Consider the following 23,753-nt stretch of genomic DNA (forward strand, 5'->3'; position numbering starts at 1 on the left):
AGGACGGAGCAGAGACACGAAGGATGGAGCAGAGACAGGAAGGACGGAGCAGAGACAGGAAGGACGGAGCAGAGACAAGAAGGATGGAGCAGAGACATGAAGGACGAAGCAGAGACACAAAGGGCGGAGCAGAGACAGGAAGGATGGAGCAGAGACAGGAAGGACTGAGCAGAGACAAGAAGGTCAAAGCAGAAACACGAAGGACGAAGCAGAGACATGAAGGACGGAGCAGAGACAGGAAGGACGGAGCAGAGACGAGAAGGACGGAGCAGAGACACAAAGGATGGAGCAGAGACAGGAAGGACGGAGCAGAGACACGGAGGACAGAGCAGAGACAGGAAGGATGGAGCAGAGACAGGAAGGATGGAGCAGAGAAACGGAGGACAGAGCAGAGACAGGAAGGATGGAGCAGAGACAGGAAGGATGGAGCAGAGAAACGGAGGACAGAGCAGAGACACGAAGGACGGAGCAGAGACACGAGGGACAGAGCAGAGACAAGAAGGACAGAGCTCGAAGGACAGAGCAGAGGCATGAAGGATGGAGCAGAGACAGGAAGGATGCAGCAGAGACAAGAAGTACAGAGCAGAGACACAAAGGACAGAGCAGAGACAAGAAGGACGGAGCAGACACAAGAAGGACAGAGCAGAGACAGAAAGGACAGAGCAGGACTGTAATCTAGGACTGGGAGGAGTCACATGTTATATAAAATAGGACTGGGCGGAGCTATGAGTTATATAATGTAGGACTGGGTGGAGCTATGTGTTATATAATGCAGGACTGGGCGGAGCTATGGGTTATATAATATAGAACCGAGTGGAGCTATGAGTTATGTAATACAGGACTGGGCGGAGCTATGAGTTATGTAATACAGGACTGGGCGGAGCTATGAGTTATGTAATACAGGACTGGGCGGAGCTTTGAGTTATGTAATACAGGACTGGGTGGAGCTATGAGTTATGTAATACAGGACTGGGCGGAGCTATAAGTTATGTAATACAGGACTGGGCGGAGCTATGAGTTATGTAATACAGGACTGGGCGGAGCTATGAGTTATGTAATACAGGACTGGGTGGAGCTATGAGTTATGTAATACAGGACTGGGCGGAGCTATGAGTTATGTAATACAGGACTGGGCGGAGCTATGAGTTATGTAATACAGGACTGGGTGGAGCTATGAGTTATGTAATACAGGGCTGGGCGGAGCTGTGGCATATACCTTATCTGATACAGGTGATGCACAGTGCAGCCGTATAACACCACATTCCAATAGTGAGGGGGACATATCTTATCCTAGGACCACCTGTGCTCTGGGCATAACACTGGGAAAGCACCGGGGGCGCTGTCCTCCCACCACTGGGCAGTGGTGGCCGCTCTCCAGTCCAGAAGCGACCAGAGCGCGGCTTCCATCTCTCTGACGGTTTCCCGCTCGACCGCCTAGAAACGCTCAGACCCCTAAGACGTAATTCACTAAATAATAAAAACGATCCGACTGCAGAGACTCAGCGACTTCTCTTACACCGACAGCAAAGAGTTAATTTCCACCACATTGTGATGGCGGAGCGGGCGACTGTCACCCTCGCATTTTAGAGTCTGACACTGAGGCTGTCAAAAGGGACAGCTGCTAAAGTGAATTATTGTTGACAAGTAGAGAGACGGCCTCTACCAGATGCGGGGGACATCTGCGCAAGGAGGCGAGGGCCGGGGCTGTCTGCAGCGCTTCTGTTCTGTGCCACACGAGGAAAATACGGCCCAAACGTAAAAACCCACACTAACGAATAGTTAGTAAATATACATATATAATAAAAAATATATAAATATTTAATAAATATATAATATATAATAAAAAACAAGTGCAAAAAATAAATTATTTCAATAATAAAATAGAAAAATAATGACTGAAAAATACAACAATAGATATAATAGTAAAATAAAATAAAACATATTCAAAATGATAATTAAAATATTATAATAGTAAAATAAAAATAATACAAGATATATATATATATATATATATATATATACTGTACAATATCAAAATAAATATATATATATATTCTAGTAGTTAAATAAAAAATAATACATAAAAATGTACAATAGATATAATATTAAAATAGAATAAAAAATATAAAAACTTATAATTTATAACAGTATAGTAGTTTAATAAAATAAAATGTAAACTACATAATAGTAAGATAAAATATGCAAACAAATGATATATATATATATATATATGTATACATATATAATTGTATCACAGTAAAATAAAAAATACAAAAAATATACAATAATATATATATTTTAGTAAAATTAAAAATGCCAAAAAAATGAAAATAAGTTATAATGATAAAATTAAAAATAATGCATAATAAATTAAATCAATATTAATGATGAGCGAATATACTCGTTACTCGAGATTTCAGGAGCACGCTCGGGTGTCCTCTGAGTATTTTTTAGTGCTCGGAGTTTTCGGTTTTTTTTGCTGCAGCTGAATGATTTACATCTGTTAGCCAGCATAAGTACATGTGGGGGTTGCCTGGTTACTAGGGAATCCCCACATGTACTTATGTTGGCTAACAGATGTAAATCATTCAGCTGTGGCAAAAAAAAACCGAAAACTCCGAGCACTAAAAAATACTCGGAGGACCTTCGAGCGTCCTCGGAAAATCTCGAGTAACGAGTATATTCGCTCATCACTAATCAATAGATATAACAGTAAAATAAAATATACAAAAAATATTCAACTATATATAATAAGTAAAATAAAAAATACATAACAAAATATCATTTAAATGTTATAATAGTTAAATAAGTAAAACTCAATAGTATTTAATGCTAAAAAAAAGCAAAATACAAATAAAACATCATAAAAATACAACTGTCAAACACAAAAAAAACTAATACTAAAAAAGTACAAGGACATAATAACAGTAGTAAAAATAATACTAATATATAAGGACAAAAACTTACACTGTAAAAGCAAAAGGTAATTCAATAAAACATATTAATAAAAAATATGTAAAACTAAATATAATTCTAACAATAAAAGCACTAAACATATAGAATAATAAAATAAAAAATTACAAATTGATAAAAAAAAAAATTATTGCGTCAACTGAACTGATATTTTGATTATAAATTAGATTAAATCAATTAATATTCAAGTGTACAAATATGAGGAGGCATCAGGGTCTCCGTCTCCAATAATTGTCGTTGCCACTTTATTCATAGAAAACAAAATAGGAAAAAGTGTAAAAAAAAAAAATAAATTACAGAAAGGCTATAAGCATCCCCCCCAAAAAAAATATTCTCGCGATGCGCAGCTGAAGACATAACACGATAAATGGGGGGAGTGGATTCACTTTCCACAAGTCGAGGGAGGGGCGGTTGCGGGTCCCGGAGTTTTCGCTGCTCAGTTGGGTTCATCTTGGTAAATATCACGGCAGGAATGTAACACGTCGGTGAAATCCCGCAGCAGCCGCCGGAGCGCGACCTTTTATCATTATATATTGATTTCACCAGTCAATAAAACACGAGGGGGTGAGCCCGGCGCGGAGCACAGGCCGGGAGCGCAGACGTGCGCACATGATGACAACATCCACTTCATTGATTACAATGTCGTCCAAATGGCAAATCCCTCGTGTGCTGAGGACGCACGACACTGATCACGGAGGTAGGAAGTTTTCTCCAATTTCACAGATCCATTCCCAATTCATCCAAAATGTGCAGATTTTTTTTCTTAGAACTTTAGAACTTTGGTGAAGTTTAGAATTGCTAGAATTTTACATTTGTGGTAACAATTTAATAAAATAATTGTAATTTTTTATTTTTTTTAGATTTTTTTTTTTGTTGTTGTTAACAATCGATCTAACGATTTCCAGTAATCCATGGGGGCTGAAAATTTGCAAAAAAAAATTTAAATAAAAAATGGAAGACACAATTAGTGTCCTTTGGGCCTACAGAATAAGTAGGAGGCATAAAACCTATTACCTGGCCCCCCAATATAGTTCCAATTTTGGGGGAAAGGAGAAAATGCCACTGTTTTGCTCTAATGCTCTGAGTCCACTTCAGGGCATCCGCAAGAAAGACCATGACTGACTGGGTGGACATTAGTATTTGAATCCAAAAAATGGCAATCACCTGCCACCACCTCCCCGATGACCCCAGATTATTATTTATCATAATTAGGAAATGAGCAAATCGATTCCATGTGAATAAAATTCAGGTCAAATTAGTAGACATTTGTTGTATTCCGCGAATGCGAGCAATTTGTAATTTGCTTTGTGTAAATCGACTAAAATGGTTACAAGTTGCAAAAGATTACATAGGGAAAGATCACATGATCACATTCAGACCGCCTGTCACATGATATAGCCCAGCCAATCAGGAGGGACTATCATAGGCCCTATAAAAGCTGAGGCAGGAAAAGTAGCAGCCGCTGTAGGGTGAATCTGGATAGCAATAGGCCGTCAGAGTTCAGCAATAGAGATAGGAAGAGAAAGTAATAAAACACTAAAGAAACCTTACAGATACTGTGTGACAGCACAGCAGGGAAGAAGATTACTGTGTAAGGAGTAGACAATAATGTCATACACGGTTTTCAGGGCATTTGGAGGCTTTCTAGCACTTTGATTTCTGGGGAAATTTGGTGCATCTGTCGAAACAAGCTCCAATTATTATCTGTAGGGGATTTGATGAGATCGTCAGGTGCAGATCGCCCCAATCAGCCCCGATTCTCACAGAAGAAATGAAGCCCCGTGTATAAGATCGCTGCTCTGCGCAGACCCTCGGCCGCCGCAGCTCATCGCAGGGCCGCGTGTTTGTTAAACAGTGACAAATTATGTAAAATCATGCGTGACTGGCGCTGGTTTATAAGTAACCGAGCACCATCTGTGCGGAGAAATCTGCAAGAGGCGAAATCAGGAACAGAAACACACAAGTCAGCGAGGAAAGACATATGGGGAATCCGCCACACCGACAACGCCGAATTAATAATAACCCCCCGGAAGAGGAGCAAAATCACAGGATGAAGCTTCCACCGACCCCGCACACCTTGCTGATCACCACAGCACCGGACGCAAATATCCCGGAGAAACAGGACAATGCAAATGTAGTGTACACAGGAGGGACGCGATGGCCGCCTGCCCAAAACTAGCGTCAACAATACGGCACACAGAGCACAAGAAATCTGAAAGGGACAAAGTATTGTGATATTACTGGACAGACATATGAGATAGATAAGAGAGGGAAAGAGAGAGAAAAAGGGAAAGAATGAAAAAAGAAAGAGAGGGAAAAGAAAGAATAAAGAAAGAAAGAAAGAGAGAAAGAAAGAAAGAAAGAAAGAAAGAAAGAAAGAAAGAAAGAAAGAAAGAAAAAGAGAAAGAAAGAAAAAGAGAAAGAGAGAAAGAAAGAAAGAAAGAAAGAAAGAAAGAAGGAAAGTAAGAGAAAGAGAAAAGGGGAAAGAATGAAAAAAGAAAGAGGGAGAAGAAAGAAAGAAAAAAGAAAGAGAAGAAAGAAAGAGAAAGAGGGAGAATGAAAGAGAGAAAAAGAGAAAGAAATAAAAAATAAAGAGAGGGAGAAAAAAGAATGAAAAAAGAAAAGACAAGAAAGAGAACAGAGAAGAAGTGAAAGAATGAAAAAAAGATAGGGAGAAAAAAGAAAGAGGGAGAAAGAAAGAAAGAAAAAAGAGAAGAAAGAAAGAAAGACAGGGAGAAAGAAAGAAAGAAAGAAAGAAAGAAAGAAAGAAAGAAAGAAAGAAAGAAAGAAAGAAAGAGAGAGACGAGAGAAAAAGGGAAAGAATGAAAAAAAAAGATAGGGAGAAGAAAGAAAGAAAAAAGAAAAGAAAGAGAGAGAAAGCAGTAGAAGGAAAGAAATAGAAAAAGTAAACAGAGAAAGAAAAAAGAAAAAGAGAAAAAAGAAAAAAAGAAAGAATGAGAGAAAAAGAGAGAGAGAGAAAGAATGAAAGAAAGAAAGAAAGAAAGGAAGAAAGAAAGAAAGAAAGAAAGAAAGAAGAGAGAAAAGGGAAAGAATTAAAAAAGAAAGATAGGGAGCAAAAAAGAAAGGAGAAAAGAAAAGAAAGAAAGAGAAAGAAAGAAAATAGAAAGAAAGAGAGGCAAAGAGGAAGAAGGAAAGAAAAAGTAAATAGAGAAAGAAAAAATAAGAAAGAGAGAAAGAAAGAGAGAAAGAAAGAAAGAGAAGAAAGAAAGATTGAGAGAAAAAGAGAAAGAAAGAAAGAAAAAATAAAGAGAGGAAGAATTTAGAGAGAAAAAGAGAAGAAAGAAAGAGAGAGAGAAGAGAGAAAAAGGGAAAGAATGAAAAAAAGAAAGATAGGGAGAAGAAAGAAAGAAAAAAGAAAAGAAAGAAAATAATAGATAGAGAAAGAAAAAAGAAAATAGAGAAAGAAAGAGAAAAAAGAAAGAAAGAGAAAGATAGGGAGAAAGATAAAGAAATAGAGAGTAAATGAGCAATGAATAGAGAAAGAAAAATTGAAAAAAGAGCTAAAGAGAAAAGAGAAAAAAAGAAGAAAAAAGAAAGAAAAGTGGAATGGAACCGTGTAAACCATCTCCTACTTCCCGGCTCCGCGGCTCCTCTTTCGATTAGTTGGCCTGGAGCAGTATCACACGTGTGTCCCAAGGACGTTGCGCCAGGCTGGCGTACCAGAAGAGGAGCCGCGGATGCCGGGAGTTAGGAGATGGTTCACAGGGTTCCCGTCTCACGGCACAAGGTCACTGCCGTGGCTGCGGGACCACTGAGCGCAGCACAAGTTATCAGTGGCGATGCGTGCAAGCTCTTATGTTGCAGCGTAACAACCTGACATCTAGAGGTCCAAGAGAGCAGTAGTCTTGCGGAGACCGGCCCCACTGCAAAAACAAGTGGGCTTCAATGGCTTTGGGGTTTTTTTGGAGACGGCCTTGTTGCGATGCCTGCTCTCTTAGACCTCTCCATACATTGAGCTATAGATAGATAACTGCGGTGCATTTCTGCGGTATTTTCGGTTGCTATTTCTCGCCGCTTTCCCCTGTTCCTCAGTCCTCCATTCTACAGAGCAAACCTTGGTACATTTAACCCTTGGCTTTAATAAGTCAATCTCTGCCCGGACCGATCCCCAAAGGAGAGATGACGACTGGACGAGCGTCGTTTTGTGTCAGGTAGGAAACCGGAGCCGTTTTTATCTACCATCAAAGTTGGACATTTTGGGACTTTGCCAAAAAAAGCAGCGATTTGTGATGAAATCCGATGTTAAATAAACTGGAATGAGAACACGTCCGGCGTCTGGTGGGAGACGGCTGCCGCATTTTCTGAACTGAATGCGTTCGGCTTTGTCATCATTATATGAACTTTTTACATTAAGAATTCTCTTACAATGTAAATATGGGGGGAATCCGGGGGGCGACGGGGGGGCGAGGCCAAGTAAAGAGAAGTGTGTGATGTGGGGACAACATGGCGGCAGTGGGGGCTGAACTCAACATGACCGGTTCCAGATCTCCAATGTGCTATTGAATGTCTTTATGAAAATAAAATCTTACATCTGGATTTTCTTCCCCCTTCTCATCAGAAGACGCTCCTATTAGGTGGTAACTTCCGTGGTCACCTGGACGTCTCTGTGAGATGCTACACTTCCATTTGTAGCACTTTTGTTCCAGTATCTGTCTGATAAGTAAAGCTTTTCTGATCTTATTGTAGCCTTCACCTTTCTTGGTCTTGTAACATTTCTCTTCCACGTGGTGCCATTGCCAACAGCATGAAAGGGAAAAGAAGTTTCCTTGCTAATGTCTCTTTATAGTTCCCCATCTGCTTTACATCAGTGTAATTATTATTATAAAATTATTATTAATGAAGAATTAGGATGATCTTGAGTTGAATTTTTGTTAAGTAGAATTGCATAGTCTAAACTTTAGCTTTGCTTTCTTTTAGAGATGTACTCATTTTTTGCAATGTGGTCTTTAATGACTTTTTTTTAGGATAATTACTTTCTTAGGTGTGCAAAATAGCAAAGCTTTGTTGATCTTCTTGTAACCTTCACCTTTCTTGGCCTTGTGACATTTCTCTTCCATGCGGTGCCATTGCCGACAGCATGAAATCGATGGTGGGTTTCTTTGTTAACACCATTTTATAGTCCCCTGGTCTGCTGGACACTGGTGTAATGAAGAATGAGGCTATGTGCACACGTAGTGGATTTGGCTGCAGATCCACAGCGGATTGGCCGCTGCGGATTTGTAGCTGTTTTCCATGTGGTTTACAGTACCATGTAAACCTATGGAAAACCAAATCCACAGTGTACATGCTGCGGAAAAAAATGCGCGGAAACGCTGCGTTGTATTTTCCGCAGCATGTCAATTCTTTGTGCGGATTCCGCTGCGGTTTACACCTGCTCCTCAATAGAAATCTGCAGGGGTAAAACCGCAGGTGGAACCCGCACAAAAAACACAGGAAATCTGCGGAAAATCCGTGGTAAATCCGCAGGTAAAACACAGTGCGTTTTACCTGCGGATTTTGCAAAAACGATGCGGAAAAATCCGCACACGAATCCGCAACGTGTGCACATAGCCTTAGACTGATCTGTTGTTGAATTCTTCTTAAACAGAATTGTGTCGTCTGAACTTTAGATCCTAAAACTTTCATTGGGGTGTACCCACTTTTGCAACATGGTCTTAAATTCATTTGTTAGGATAATTGCTTTATTGGGTACAAAATAACAAATTTTCAGTATTTTGAAGAAAATGTGGATTCTCAAAGGAAATTAAAGGTGTTCTGACAGATCTGTTGGGGTGTACTCATTTATGCTGAGCACTGTACACACAATTATAGTTCTTTTTTTTTTAATTATTTTTCTATTGGCCTTTTGTATTTTCCATATTCTACATGATGCTAATAATACTGCTAATATCTTAACAGTAAAATCTATTTTCAGACCAGAAATTTAAGTGATTTGGAATAAAATTGGAGGACACAAGAGAAATAATTTATTAAGACCCGGTAAACTGATTATTCATCATCTGTTTGTTTGTTTTTTAGGAAATATATGCATTTCTGGTAATAACTAGTGATGAGCGAGCACTAAAATGCTTGGGTGCTCGGGTCGAGCAGATTGGAATACTCAGGTACTCGGCCAGAACAACGAGCCCAATGTAAGTCTATGGGAGACCCAAGTATTTTTATATGCAACCCATTAGGCCTTGGAACCCACATACTGGATGGGCCCAGGAAAATTCACTTGTATTTTTTAATGGTATGATGTTCCCTCTTTGCACAATTATTTACAGGAGAATTTGGCAATTTTATTTGCCATGTTTTTAACACTAAGGTTCAGATACAGCATTAAAAAAGGCAAATACTTGCAATACAAGGCAATTTTATTGCAAACTACAAGATTCAAGGAATAGTATGATTGAATAGTGTGAGTGCGTACACTTTTGTATGTGTTAACATACACAGGTTAATAAGTACATATAAGGATTAAATAAATATACTGATTATGTATGTATGAAGATTAACTACAAACAGTATACTTAGATCATCACCAAGAGGCTTTTAAACATCATCCGTCTGGAATATCAGAGAAGGAAGACCAAGACAGAGAGCCCCTGGGAGATTACCTACACTGCATGGGCGTCCCCAATTATGCAGGTATCAGCACACTGTACATGTACAGGTACCCCAGTTTTGGCATCTGTCTTAGTCATGTTTCTCTGGTCTTATATAGTGACTGACACTATGTAGTAACTCTAGTTTCACCCACACCTTCAAGTCGCCACTTTTCAAGGTTGGATGAAACTGAGATATCATGGAGTCATCAGACGAGGGGACATAAACCCCTAGAAAATAAAAGCCACAAGGATTTAGATCAAACCACCACCGGCATAGTTTCAGTAAACCTCATTTTTCAGTAAAATGTTTTACAATGAAATCTGTGGCCTTTCAAATTTTTTGGGGGGCTAAATTGCGCTGTATAGAATTTGAGTATCACACAGCCACAAAGTAAGTACACCGGGCTCCAATGGCAAAACTTGGAGCAGAGATATATGATGGCTGTAACGGAAATACCACACTGGCAAATCTGTGGCCTTTCAATTTTTTGGGATGCTGAATAGCGCTGTATAGAATTTGAGTAACACACAGCCAGAAAATAAGTACACCTGCCTCCAATGACCAAACTTTGAGTCCAGAGATTCAGTATATGAGGCCTTTTTCGGTGAATTTAAAACACCAAAAAAAAAATGGACACAAGGGTAGCACACACAACTATGCTACGTATAGCGCTGCAATATCGGGACCCACGAATTAGCCCTAAAAAGGCCTGTTGGTTTCTCAGGAGTTGTGGATGTAAGAGTTGCAGACCTACACTAACTATAAAACCACGATTCTGACCCAATCTCGGCAGCAGCTCTCCCTACTCTCTCTGAATCCGGAGTTGAATGCAGTTACCGCCGAATAATCCTGGAAATGCTCGCTGCTCGGCGAGTACCCCGAGTGCCCCGATACTCGGGCGAGTAACGAATAGTGACGAGCGCGTTCGCTCATCACTAGTAATAACCATTCGATAATCCGGAATTTCTGATAATCCAGGTGCGTGACGTCCCATATTTCCATCACCATCAATGATCCAAGTGATAACTGGCAGATCAATTGGACCCCCGTATCGACCCGAGAAAGGGGCTTTGATGTGCTCTATTAGGATGGAGCAGAAGTTGCCCCAATTATTCTGGCTAGAGAGCGTCTCCGTTATCACAGGTGGTCTTAGGGTATGTTCCACCGGTCAGTAAACGCTGCGGGTCGGAGGCTGCATACATCTACGGCTAAGGACAACCATAGCCAGTATGTGGATAAAAGCAAGATATAACACCAAACAGGAAGTATATATAAAACGCCTTTATTAAATACAATTGGCAAGTAAATGTATATTTTAATTACTCATAATTCGTGCGCACAAGGATAAAAAGTATATGTACCGAAAAATAAAAAACAATTATTATATAAATATTAAAAAAATATATAAAAAGGAAAGATGGTAAAGGCCGATCCCAACAGTATCTTCATATAAGAGAAAGGGTGTGGCTCCCACAGAATGTATATAGCCACATAGAAATCTATATTTTCCGTAGCCAAAAAAACAAAATATAGAAAAAAAAGAGCAAAGTGGAATAAGCGACACCAAAAGTAGTGTGTGTATATAGTAGACCGCACAGACCAAAGTGCAACGTGCCAATATACTAAATAAATTGATATAAAAAAACAGAATAAAAAAGGGGGGGGGTAAAAACACCTATTATATAGTTTAATGTGCAAAAATTTGTACTCAATAAAGTGCAAAAACAGGTGTGCAAAAAATTGCAAAAAAGTGATAAGACAAGCACAGAAAGGCGGTCTATCTAGTCTAACTAGATGCTGCAGTGTTAGCAGGGGAAATAATTAAGGTGCCGAAGTGCAAAAGTGCCAAATTTGGCAGAGAAGGTGCACAATATTATTATTATTATACATTTATATAATATGGTATTATATATAACCCACACGGGCACAATGCTGCTAAATATTATATTTGAATGACGGCAACAGAAGCCGCTAGAGCACCACAGATGGCCAAGAGAGGTGCAGCAGCCTGAACAATCCTAATGTGGTCAATGACAGAGTGGGGAGCGCACTATACCTTCAATGTGATAAACCGGGTCAGCAGGGTCAGCCAAGTCCTCATGAGAACGCGCCCCGACGCGCGTTTCTGATAGTGATCCTTCGTCAGGGGGGTGGCTATTGAGGCGCAGGAGCGCCAAATATATAGTCCCCTCATCTAGCGCCACGGCCCGGGTGTAGGTGGCGCATGCGCGGTCCCTTCGTTCCGGGACTTCCGCCGTCCGCGTCACGCAGCCGGACGTACTGGGGCATAGCAGCGAGGCCGCGGAGCGGCCGAGTCCCTTCACGCCGACCGGGCATGCGCACCACCAGAGGCCGCGTCTAGGGTAAGTATAGTAGCGGACTTGGACAGCAAGACGCTAGAAGGTAATAACCACTTGTGGATCGGACATCACAAAGCAAAATTAGAAAGTGAGTGTAACAAAGACCTATCAAGGCCATAGCCATACTTATGATTCCGGGGGAAAAAACAGGGAGGAATATTAAGGTAAAAAATAAATGAAAATAGTATTTAAATTAAATTAGGAAAAATTGAAAGAATTAATTAACCCCAGATGGACCCTAAAAGCGGAAACCACAAGAAAAAATAAAAAATAAAAAACGATGGATAAAATATCAAATGATCTAAATGCCATTAAATGGTATGAAAAGCTTGTTGCTGAAGAGGTGGGGGGTAATATAAAAATCAATGCGGTATATGTACATATAATTACCGCCAGATATACCATATGGCTATATACATGTAGCTGAGTAGAATATAAAGTCACATATACCACTATGCTATCATTACAGAACATAACTTTTTTACAAACATGTGTATATATATAATACATATAAACTTCTTTAGCAGAGCAATATAACAGATCCAGGTCGGAACAAGCCCCCTCCGAAAAAAGAACATCATGACGAACGGCGCATCCTACAGCAGCAAGGAATCAAGAGGAAGTACACAATCAGGTAAGTAGATCACTAGAAAAAAGTAAATAAAAATAGTTAATAAGGTAGAAAAAACAATAAATAAGGGGACATAAATAGGTTAAAAAAGAGATAAGATAATAATAATAATAATAATAATAATTTTTATTTATATAGCGCCAACATATTCCGCAGCGCTTTACAAATTATAGAGGGGACTTGTACATACAATAGACATTACAGCATAACAGAAATACAGTTCAAAACAGATACCAAGAGGAGTGAGGGCCCTGCTCGTAAGCTTACAAACTATGAGGAAAAGGGGAGACACGAGAGGTGGATGGTAACAATTGCTATAGTTATTCGGACCAGCCATAGTGTAAGGCTTGGGTGTTCATGTAAAGCTGCATGAACCAGTTAATTAATTTTTTTTTTTTTTTTTTTTAATATAGGCCACACAGGGATCGTTAGGTTAATGCATTGAGGCGGTAGGCCAGTCTGAACAAATGAGTTTTTAGGGCACGCTTAAAACTGTGGGGATTGGGGATTAATCGTATTATCCTAGGTAGTGCATTCCAAAGAATCGGCGCAGCACGTGTAAAGTCTTGGAGACGGGAGTGGGAGGTTCTGATTATTGAGGATGCTAACCTGAGGTCATCAGCGGAGCGGAGGGCACGGGTAGGGTGGTAGACTGAGACCAGAGAGGAGATGTAGGGTGGTGCTGAGCCATGGAGTGCTTTGTGGATGAGGGTAGTAGTTTTGTACTGGATTCTTGAGTGGATGGGTAGCCAGTGTAATGACTGGCACAAGGTAGAGGCATCGGTGTAACGGTTGGTGAGGAATATGATCCTGGCAGCAGCATTCAGGACAGATTGGAGCGGGGAGAGTTTGGTAAGAGGGAGGCCGATTAGTAGAGAGTTACAATAGTCCAGACGAGAATGAATAAGTGAAACAGTCAGAGTTTTTGCAGAGTCGAAAGTAAGAAAAGGGCGAATTCTAGAAATGTTTTTGAGATGCAGGTAAGAAGAGCGAGCCAGTGATCGGATGTGGGGGGTGAATGAAAGGTCAGAATCAAGGATGACCCCAAGGCAGCGGGCATGTTGCTTTGGAGTCATGGTGGAACCGCACACCGAGATGGCAATGTCAGGCAAAGGTAGGTTAGTAGAGGGAGAAAACACGAGGAGTTCAGTTTTTGACAGGTTTAGTTTCAGATAGAGGGAGGACATGATGCTAGAGACAGCGGTAAGACAATCACTGGTGTTTTCTAATAAGGCAGGCGTGAGATCAGGAGAAGAAGTGTATAGTTGGGTGTCGTCAGCATAGAGATGGTACTGGAAGCCAAATCTACTGATTGTTTGTCCAATAGGGGCAGTATACAAAGAGAAGAGGAGGGGGCCTAGGACTGATCCTTGAGGAACCCCAACAGTAAGGGGAAGGTGAGAGGAGGAGGAACCAGCAAAACATACAGTGAAGGATCGGTCAGAGAGATAGGAGGAGAACCAGGAGAGAACGGTGTCCTTGAGGCCGATGGAGCGGAGCATAGTGAGGAGGAGCTGATGATCCACAGTATCAAATGCTGCAGAGAGATCCAAGAGAATTAGCATGGAGTAGTGACCATTAGATTTAGCTGTTAGTAGGTCATTAGAGACTTTAGTGAGGGCAGTTTCAGTAGAGTGTAAAGAGCGGAAACCAGATTGAAGAGGGTCGAGAAGAGAGTTATCTGAGAGATAGCGGGTAAGACGGGAGTGGACCAGGCATATACATAAAAACACAATAGCCTAGATATAAAATATACAAAAAGAGGTAAAATATACATAAAATCTGATGGTATTGCTTATAGAAACGGGGCAAAGCTCAAGTTTTCGTTTAACCCCTTAGGTGTAACCGTATCCAGCAACCAAATCCCAAATCCACTTGGTCTCAAGTTAGCAAGTGGTACACCAATTTCCCCACCACGTTCATTTAATGTGATGGTGTCAATTCCCATGAATTTCAGGCCAGAGGGGTCACAGTTGTGGTGAATTTTAAAGTGCTTTGGCAGAGTCTTCAGTTCCGATATGTCCTCAGCTATTTCGGCAGCCCGTATACCTCGTACGTGTTCCCAGACACGTACTTTAAATTGCCTCGTTGTCATGCCCACATAAATTAATGAACATGGGCACACCGCATAGTAAATTACCGCCTTCGTGGAACATGTGATGGCATGTTTGATCTTGAATGTACGGGTCCCGCTGGAGTCGGTGAATGTTTCAGCCCGTACTACGTTCGAGCAGGCCACACATTTACCACACGCTTTACACCCATTTTTGAGTGTCCCATTGTCCAAAAAGGTGGGGATTGTTGGTTTAAAATCATAATGGCTCTTCACCAAATAATCACCCAAGTTCTTGGATCTACAATACGTGATGTTCGGACCCTCACCCACGTATTTTGACAAAATGGGATCAGATTGTAATATACCCCAAGATCTTACAAGTAACAATCTCATCATTTCAGTTTGACCATTATACTGGGTGATGAATCTCACCTTCTGATTGGATTTTTGGGGTCTACTCCCGTAAAGGGCCTGGTGACGTGTTGTATTCTTGGCTCTGTTATAGCCCCTCTTGATAGAACGCCGACTATAACCCCGCTCAATGAATCTCTCCTTCAATAACACCGACTGTTCTTCAAAGTCGACATCATTGGAGCATGTTCTCCGTAGTCGCAGGAATTGGCCAATCGGGATAGCATTGACCATTGGGGGGGGTGAGATGATGTTGCATGTAGCAGGGAATTAACCGCTGTACTTTTGCGAAAAATATTTGTGGAGAGACAGTTGTCAGCATCCCTATTTACACATATGTCCAGAAATTCCATCTCATCAGCGTGGACCTTGTATGTCAGATGTAGATTGCGTGAGTTGTGGTTCAGGTGTCCCATGAACTCTTGTATTGCGTCTACAGGACCTTGCCAAATGAAAAATATATCATCGATGAACCGCACCCACAAAGGGATGCGGTCCACCGAAGGCACAAGTCCCGACATAAAAATGTCCCTCTCCCACAGCCCTAGGAACAAATTTGCATAAGAGGGTGCAAACGAAGCACCCATAGCAGTGCCCTGGAGCTGTTGGTAGAGGGACCCCTTAAATAAAAAGAAATTATGAGACAATGAGAACTCAAGTAGCTGGACCACAAACTCCCTCATGGACTCGGGCAGAACTGAAGACTCCAAATAGTATTTTACCACCTGAACACCATCATCATGACGGATGTTGGTGTAGAGGCTCTCCACGTCACAAGATACCAGGAAAGTCCCCACACCAACATGTAACCCATCAATCTTTTTAAGAAAGTCGTTTGTATCCTTTATATGAGAGGGGAGTTCAGTGACCATTGGCTGCAGTTTAGAGTCTATAAATCTATTGATTTTCTCCAAATAATTTCCACAGCCAGAAATTATAGGCCTACCAGGTGGTTTCCACTGATTCTTGTGAACTTTTGGTAATAGGTATAGGGTGGGTATTGTTGGTTCAGGTACACGCAGAGCTCCAAATAGTTCCTTGGTGATTGTATTGAATTCAAGGGCTGTTTTAAGAATCAATTCAAGTTCACCTTGGAATTTGATAAGCGGGTTGAAGGTCATTTTTTATAGCACACACTGTCCCCCAACTGACGGAAAGCCTCACCTTCATACAATGTTTTTGGCCATATCACGACATTCCCCCCCTTGTCGGCAGGTTTGAACACCACGTCCTTCAAATTCTGCAGACCACGGAGTGCATTTTTCTCCTTATTACTCAAATTTTCACCATTAGGAAAACGTGGTATAAGATCAAAATCTTTACTCACAGTTTTCACAAATACGTCAATCGTTGGACAGGCCGACAAGGGAGGGAACTTGCGTGACTTAGGCCGAATGGAGGACGGGACCTTACCTCCCACGGGTTCATTGTGTTCTTTAGCCAATTCATCAAGGATAGTCAGTGCCTCCTGCTCCGCCTCTGTGGGAAACAATTGTAATGCACCCTGATTATGAAAAAAAATTTTGAACAAAAGCTTTCTGGCAAATAAATGTAAATCCTTTATAGCAGTAAATTTGTTAAATTGAGCTGCAGGGCAAAACATAAGACCCTTTTGAAGGATGTCAATCTCTATATCAGTTAGAACATGATTACTCAGATTAATCACCTTGAGATTAGAGTTTCCCGGGGAATATCCAAAGCTGCGTTTAGCGGGTGCATAACAAGGTTCACGTTTCCGTTTTGGTGTTGATGCAACTGATGTAACCACAGAGGCAGAGCAAGAGGCACCAGAGACATCACTTGGAGCTAGATTGGAGGAGACTGAGGCACTCCGTTCACGGCCTTCACCATTCACGTTAGGTCTGCGCCATTTATAGACCTTTCCAATGGCGAAATCCTTTTGATCCCTAAGTAGCTTACTGGTCTGATTTGTACGGATATCCTTGATCCATTGGTCCATAAGCTTCTCCAATTGACCGTCCAATGTGCCAATCTGTTCAGTGGACAGGCAGGCTTTAGCCTTAATATACATATCATCTAACGATTTGTCAGTCTCCGTCAAATTCTTGGAATTATACTTGACCAAAAGCTCCATCAATTGTCTGGAGGCCCGATTACACACTTCTTCCCAATTCTTAATGAATTCTTCGTCACCCACAGGGAAGGATTGAGTTACGTGTATCCGCAAGCCCCTTGGAATCAGATTGTGCTGGATATAATTTTCTAGGAACACTCTGCTCCACCAGCAACGAGTTCTTTTGTGAGTTAGATTTTTAATATTTTTAAAAATTTCATCACAATTCGAACCATCAGTATTATTAGATGCCACATCATTATTCGAAAATACCGCGTTTATTTGTCCCTGCCAAGATGCCTCTCTTGACTTAAAATCCATATCCAGCTGCGGAAGAAAAGGCCTGTGCGAAACACAGTAATATAAGTTTAGACAGATCCACAGAACACAAAGTGTTGTGAATTCTGTTATCGAACTCCCTCCTGTGGTCATGAATCGTACTTCGGCGAGTTCTGTCCATGGACTCCCTCTGGTGGCTGTGAGTGGAGTTGCTGGTTCTGAGGTTCCTTCCACAGGTGACCTAGGTTATTCTTAGGCTGGCTTCTCTATTTAACTCCACTCAGATCGTTACTCCATGCCAGCTGTCAATGTTCCTGTACTGGTTCAGTTCGCTCTTGGATCTTTCTGGTGACCTGTCTCTTCCTGCAAGAAGCTAAGTCCCCGATTGTTATTTTCTGTTCTTTGTTTCCTTGTCCTGCTTGCTTTCATGATTTTGTCTTGCTAGCTGGAAGCTCTGGGATGCAGAGTGGCACCTCCGCACCGTGAGTCGGTGCGGGGGTCTTTTTGCACACTCTGCGTGGTCTTTTGTAGTTTTTTGTGCTGACCGCAAAGATACCTTTCCTATCCTCTGTCTATTTAGTTAGTCTGGCCTCCCTTTGCTAAAACCTGTTTCATTTCTGTGTTTGTGACTTTCATCTTAACTCACAGTTAATATTTGTGGGGGGCTGCCTTTTCCTTTGGGGAAATTTCTCTGAGGCAAGGTAGGCTTTATTTTCTATCTCTAGGGCTAGCTAGATCTTAGGCTGTGACGAGGCGTCTAGGTCATGTCAGGTACGCTCCACGGCTATTTCTAGTGTGTGTGATAGGATTAGGGATTGCGGTCAGCAGAGTTCCCACTTCCCAGAGCTTGTCCTGTATCGGTTTAACCATCAGGTCATTTCGGGTGCTCCTAACCACCAGGTCATAACAACAAAGGTACTATGTGTACATACACGTGCCAACGTAGGCAATGATCTATATAGAATACTCTGTAAAAGTGACCAGTGCGCTGTGGAAGAATTTGTGGAGAACCCACTTAGGGTCCATCTGGGGTTAATTAATTCTTTCAATTTTTCCTTATTTAATTTAAATACTTTTTTCATTTATTTTTTATTTTTTACCTTAATATTCCTCCCTGTTTTTTTCCCCGGAATCATAAGTATGGCTATGGCCTTGATAGGGCTTTGTTACACTCACTTTCTAATTTTGTTTTGTGATGTCCGATCCACAAGTGGTTATTACCTTCTAGCGTCTTGCTGTCCAAGTCCGCTACTATACTTACCCTAGACGCGGCCTCTGGTGGTGCGCATGCCCGGTCGGCGTGAAGGGACTCGGCCGCTCCGCGTCCTCGCTGCTATGGAGACGTCGGGTACTCTGCTCCGTACGTCCGGCTGCGTGACGCGGACGGCGGAAGTCCCGGAACGAAGGGACCGCGCATGCGCTGCCTACACCCGGGCCGTGGCCCTAGATGAGGGGACTATATATTTGGCGCTCCTGCGCCTCAATAGCCACCCCCCTGACGAAGGATCACTATCCGAAACGCGCGTCGGGGCGCGTTCTCATGAGGACTTGGCTGACCCTGCTGACCCGGTTTATCACATTGAAGGTATAGTGCGCTCCCCACTCTGTCATTGACCACATTAGGATTGTTCAGGCTGCTGCACCTCTCTTGGCCATCTGTGGTGCTCTAGCGGCTTCTGTTGCCGTCATTCAAATAGAATATTTAGCAGCATTGTGCCCGTGTGGGTTATATATAATACCATATTGTGCACCTTCTCTGCCAAATTTGGCACTTTTGCACTTCGGCACCTTAATTATTTCCTCTGCTTACACTGCAGCATCTAGTTAGACTAGATAGACCGCCTTTCTGTGCTTGTCTTATCACTTTTTTGCAATTTTTTGCACACCTGATTTGCACTTTATTGAGTACAATTTTTGCACATTAAACTATATAATAGGTGTTTTTACCCCCCCTTTTTTTATTCTGTTTTTTTATATCAATTTATTTAGTATATTGGCACGTTGCACTTTGGTCTGTGCGGTCTACTATATACACACACTACTTTTGGTGTCGCTTATTCCACTTTGCTCTCTTTTTTCTATATTTTGTTTTTTTGGCTACGGAAAATATAGATTTCTATGTGGCTATATACATTCTGTTGGGAGCCACACCCTTTCTCTTATATGAAGATACTGTTGGGGTCGGCCTTTACCATCTTTCCTTTTTATATATTTTTTTAATATTTATATAATAATTGTTTTTTATTTTTCGGTACATATACTTTTTGTCCTTGTGCGCACGAATTATGAGTAATTAAAATATACATTTACTTGCCAATTGTATTTAATAAAGGCGTTTTATATATACTTCCTGTTTGGTGTTATATCTTGCTTTTATCCACATACTGGCTATGGTTGTCCTTATCCCTGGTTAAGTGGGTTCTCCACAAATTCTTCCACAGCGCACTGGTCACTTTTACAGAGTATTCTATATAGATCATTGCCTACGTTGGCACGTGTATGTACACATAGTACCTTTGTGTTCTGTGGATCTGTCTATACATCTACGGCGTCCAACCCATAGCGGCCAGATGTTACAGGATAGTTGAAGGGATTTTAAGAAATCCCATCACCACTATGCGTACTGAGACGCCTCCGGCTTCCCTGTGGAGATGCACATGCGGCGCGTCTTTTCAGACTGCAGCATGTCAATTTATGTAGCGGAGACGCTCAGTCTCCGCTGCCTAAATTACCCATTCACTATCATTAGATGCGGTAAAACCGCATTATCTTTTAGTCACATGCATATTAACTATGGGAATGCAGCTTACAACTCATGTGTACTAATTTACATAATATCTTACCTTGTTTCAGCCAGAAGTTCATGTCCACTGCATTTCTCGTGATAAGCTGAGCTGACCGTGAGAACTGCCATGCACCTGACCGCCAGGGGCGGGGTTATCTCCGGTCACTAGCCAAGTTCTCACAATCAGCTGACCACGACACCTGCAGTGAACATGACCGCCGGGGACATCTCCGGTTCTCAGCTTCAAGCTCCGCTGTGTCTGGATGTCAGGCTGAGTGGTGGCATAATGCCACCGTTCAGCCAAAGGCATCCAGATGTAGCAGAGCTGGACTCGTTGTGGGATAGTATATATATATATATATAGTATATATCTTCTTGGCGGACAGGTAGAATATTGTTGCTTTTTTATTTTATTTCTCTTACAGGAGATTGAGGGTGTCGGGGATTAGGCGACGCAGTAAATATGGTTTAATTAAGAACATTAAAGGAGTCTGTGTCATTATTTCAATTGAAGGACTTTATTGAGGCTGTGTGTTTATTTTCCATACTACTATAGGATTAGTAATAGCTAGGTGTCTTTTAGACGCTTTTCCATTATTAAGCTGTGGGCTTGATGTCACCGGACAATACAAAGGTGACATCAACCCCACAAATATTACCCCACTTGCCACCGCTACAGAGCAAGTGGGACGAGCAGGGTAAAGTGCCACAATTGGCGCATCTTTGGATGTGCCAATTGTGGGGTGGCTGCGGGCTGCTATTTTTAGGCTGGTGAGGGCCAAAATCCATGGGTCTCGCCAGCCTGAGAATACCGGGCCACAGCTGTCTGCTTTTTCCTTGGCTGGTTAACAAAAATAGAGGGACCCCACACTATTTTTTTTGAGGGGATCCCACTATTTTTGTAAACCATCCAAGGTAAGCAGACAGGTGCGGCCTTGTATTATCAGACTGGTAATGATCATGGATATTGGAACCTTACCAGCCTTAAATACCAGTCCCAGTAGTCTGCTTTGCTCTGGCTGGTTAACATATATAGGAGGACCCCACGCTATTTTTTTAAAATTATTATTTATTAAAAAGGAGGGGATCTCTCTGTGTGCTTTCCTTCACTTCCCGTGTCATGTACTTCCAATTCTGTCACAAGATTCACCATTATGTAAATTAGTACACATGCGTAGTAAGCTGCATTCCCGCAATTAATACGCATGTGACTAGGAAGATAATGCGGTTCTACCCCATCTAATGAAAGTGCATGGGTAATTTACGCAGCGGAGACTGAGCGTCTCCGCTACATAAATTGACATGCTGCAGTCTGGAAAGACGCGCCACATGTCCGTCACTGCGGGTGAGCCGTGGGCATCGGTGCACGCATAGTGGGCATGATAGTTCTTGAAATCCCATCCACTATGCTGCAACAGCTGGACGCTGTGGGCAGGAAGCTGCGGATGTATGGAGCATCCAACCTGCAGCGTTTTCTGTGTGCTCATACCCCAATATACAGCTCTGGCAAAAATTAAGAGAACACCACATCAAATCCCTGTCATGGGCCGCCCAATCTCCAGACCTGAACCCCATTGAAAACCTCTGTAATGTAATCAACAGGATAATGGATCATCACAAGCCATCAAACAAAGAAGAACTGCTGACATTTTTGTACCAGAAGCAGTGTGAGAGACTGGAGGAAAGCTGCCAAGACGCATGAAAGCTGGGATTAAAAATCATGGTTATTCCACACAATATTGATTTCTGAACTCTTCCTGAGTCAAAACATTAGTATTGTTGTTTCTAAATGATTATGAACTTGTTTTCGTTGCATTATTTGAGGACTAAAAGCACTGTGGTTTTTTTTTTAATTTTGACCATTTCTCCTTTTCAGTAAAAAAAATACAAAATTTATTGCTTGGAAATTTGCAGACATGTTGTCAGAAGAATAAAAATAATTTACATTTTACTCAAAAATATACCTATAAAGAGAAAAATCAGACAAACTGAACATTTTGCAGTGGTCTCTTAATTTTTGTCAGAGCTGTATCTGCAAACAGAAAATATTTTTTTTCTTCCCAGAAGTCAACTTTCAATTAGCTTAAAATCAAGTGACCGAAAAAACGCATAAAAAAATGCATGTAAAAAAACGCATAAAAAATGCAGGTGACCTGCCAGTGACCTCAGATGCAGATTTGGTGCAGACTTCACCTGCGTCAAATCCTGAGCAAATACTGAGCCATTCCTGATCGTGTGCACATACCCTTAGAGACAGATCTCAGGATCGCCTTTAGGTAGGCAATAACTTTCAATCCATTGGATACATTTTTTGCACTTTGTTTTTCCTTCCCTTCTTGAAACATACAGTCACCAAACCCTCAGAGTCATAACTTTTTCTTTTTGATCCTATAATATACCATACACTGCTGTACTGCACTATACACTGCGAAAACTGATGACCTCCCATGAAGCCTAGCCCAGAAGGTGTCGCAAAATGGTTAAAGTGAATTTGTCAGCATGCTTTTAATATGTAATCTGAGAGCAGCATGATATAAGGACTGAGATCCTGATTCCAGCGATGTGTCACTTATTAGGCTGTGTGCTGTTTCAATAAATTTAGTGTTTTATCAGCAGGAGATTATCACTGCAGGACTAGGTGCCTCATGCCTCCTTGTCCTCCTGCTCTGTCTAACCACACCCTCACCACTGGTTAGCAGCCAATCAGGGGTGTGGGCGGGGTTATACAGAGCACAGTATTTGAGCTCTGCTACATCTGCAGCAGAGAAAACTGTGACTGCAACAAAGTGACAAGAAGCAGCCCAGTAAGATAATCTGTTCTAATGCATTCTGGTTTATACTGATGAGATTGATAATAGTATGTGACTCCCTGACTATTGGCTTCTCAATATCAGACACAGGTGTAAAGAGCCAGTGATAGAATACTGATTAGAGAGAGAAGGAGAGAGAAACTGAGGACTAGAGGAGAGGGAGACTGAGGGAGAGGGACTGAGGGAGAAAGAGAAGAGAGAGACTGAGGGAGAGAGAAGAGAGAGACTGATGTAACAACCCAGGCTCCTGGTTGTTACAGTGGCATTGCTTTCCTCATGGGGAGAGTGATGTCATGCTTGGAAGCGATGAGGGATCCCTTTAACAGATATTAAGCACATACAACACCGTTCTGACTCCAGGCCAGAAGGGGGAGCTCTACACCCGACTTCAGGGGAGCTGCTCTCTCTGGTCGAGAGGAGGAGTCAGTTGCTAGGCAGTTGATAGGCAGATGGAGAGAGGCAATTGGTGAGAGGAGAGCGAAGAGTGAGGAAGGAAAGGAGGGCCGTGCAGCCACATGAGGTGCTGCAGCTCCTGGGAAGAGCAAAGCGAGCAGAGCAGCTTGTAAAGAGACTGAAAGGAAGAGAAGAAGCAAAGGAGAGTTAAGAGCTGGAGAGAGAAGCTGCAAGTGGGCTTCCTCCACGCTGAGCGCAGATACCGATAGCCGGAAGACCGAGGTTGTGCTGTGCTATACGTCTCACAGCAGAAACCGGTGGACGGCTGGACTTCAAGTCACCCGTCCACCATTGACACCCGAGGACACA

Source organism: Ranitomeya imitator, chromosome 2 (assembly GCF_032444005.1).
Source record: "Ranitomeya imitator isolate aRanImi1 chromosome 2, aRanImi1.pri, whole genome shotgun sequence".
Classification (NCBI taxonomy): Eukaryota; Metazoa; Chordata; class Amphibia; order Anura; family Dendrobatidae; genus Ranitomeya; species Ranitomeya imitator.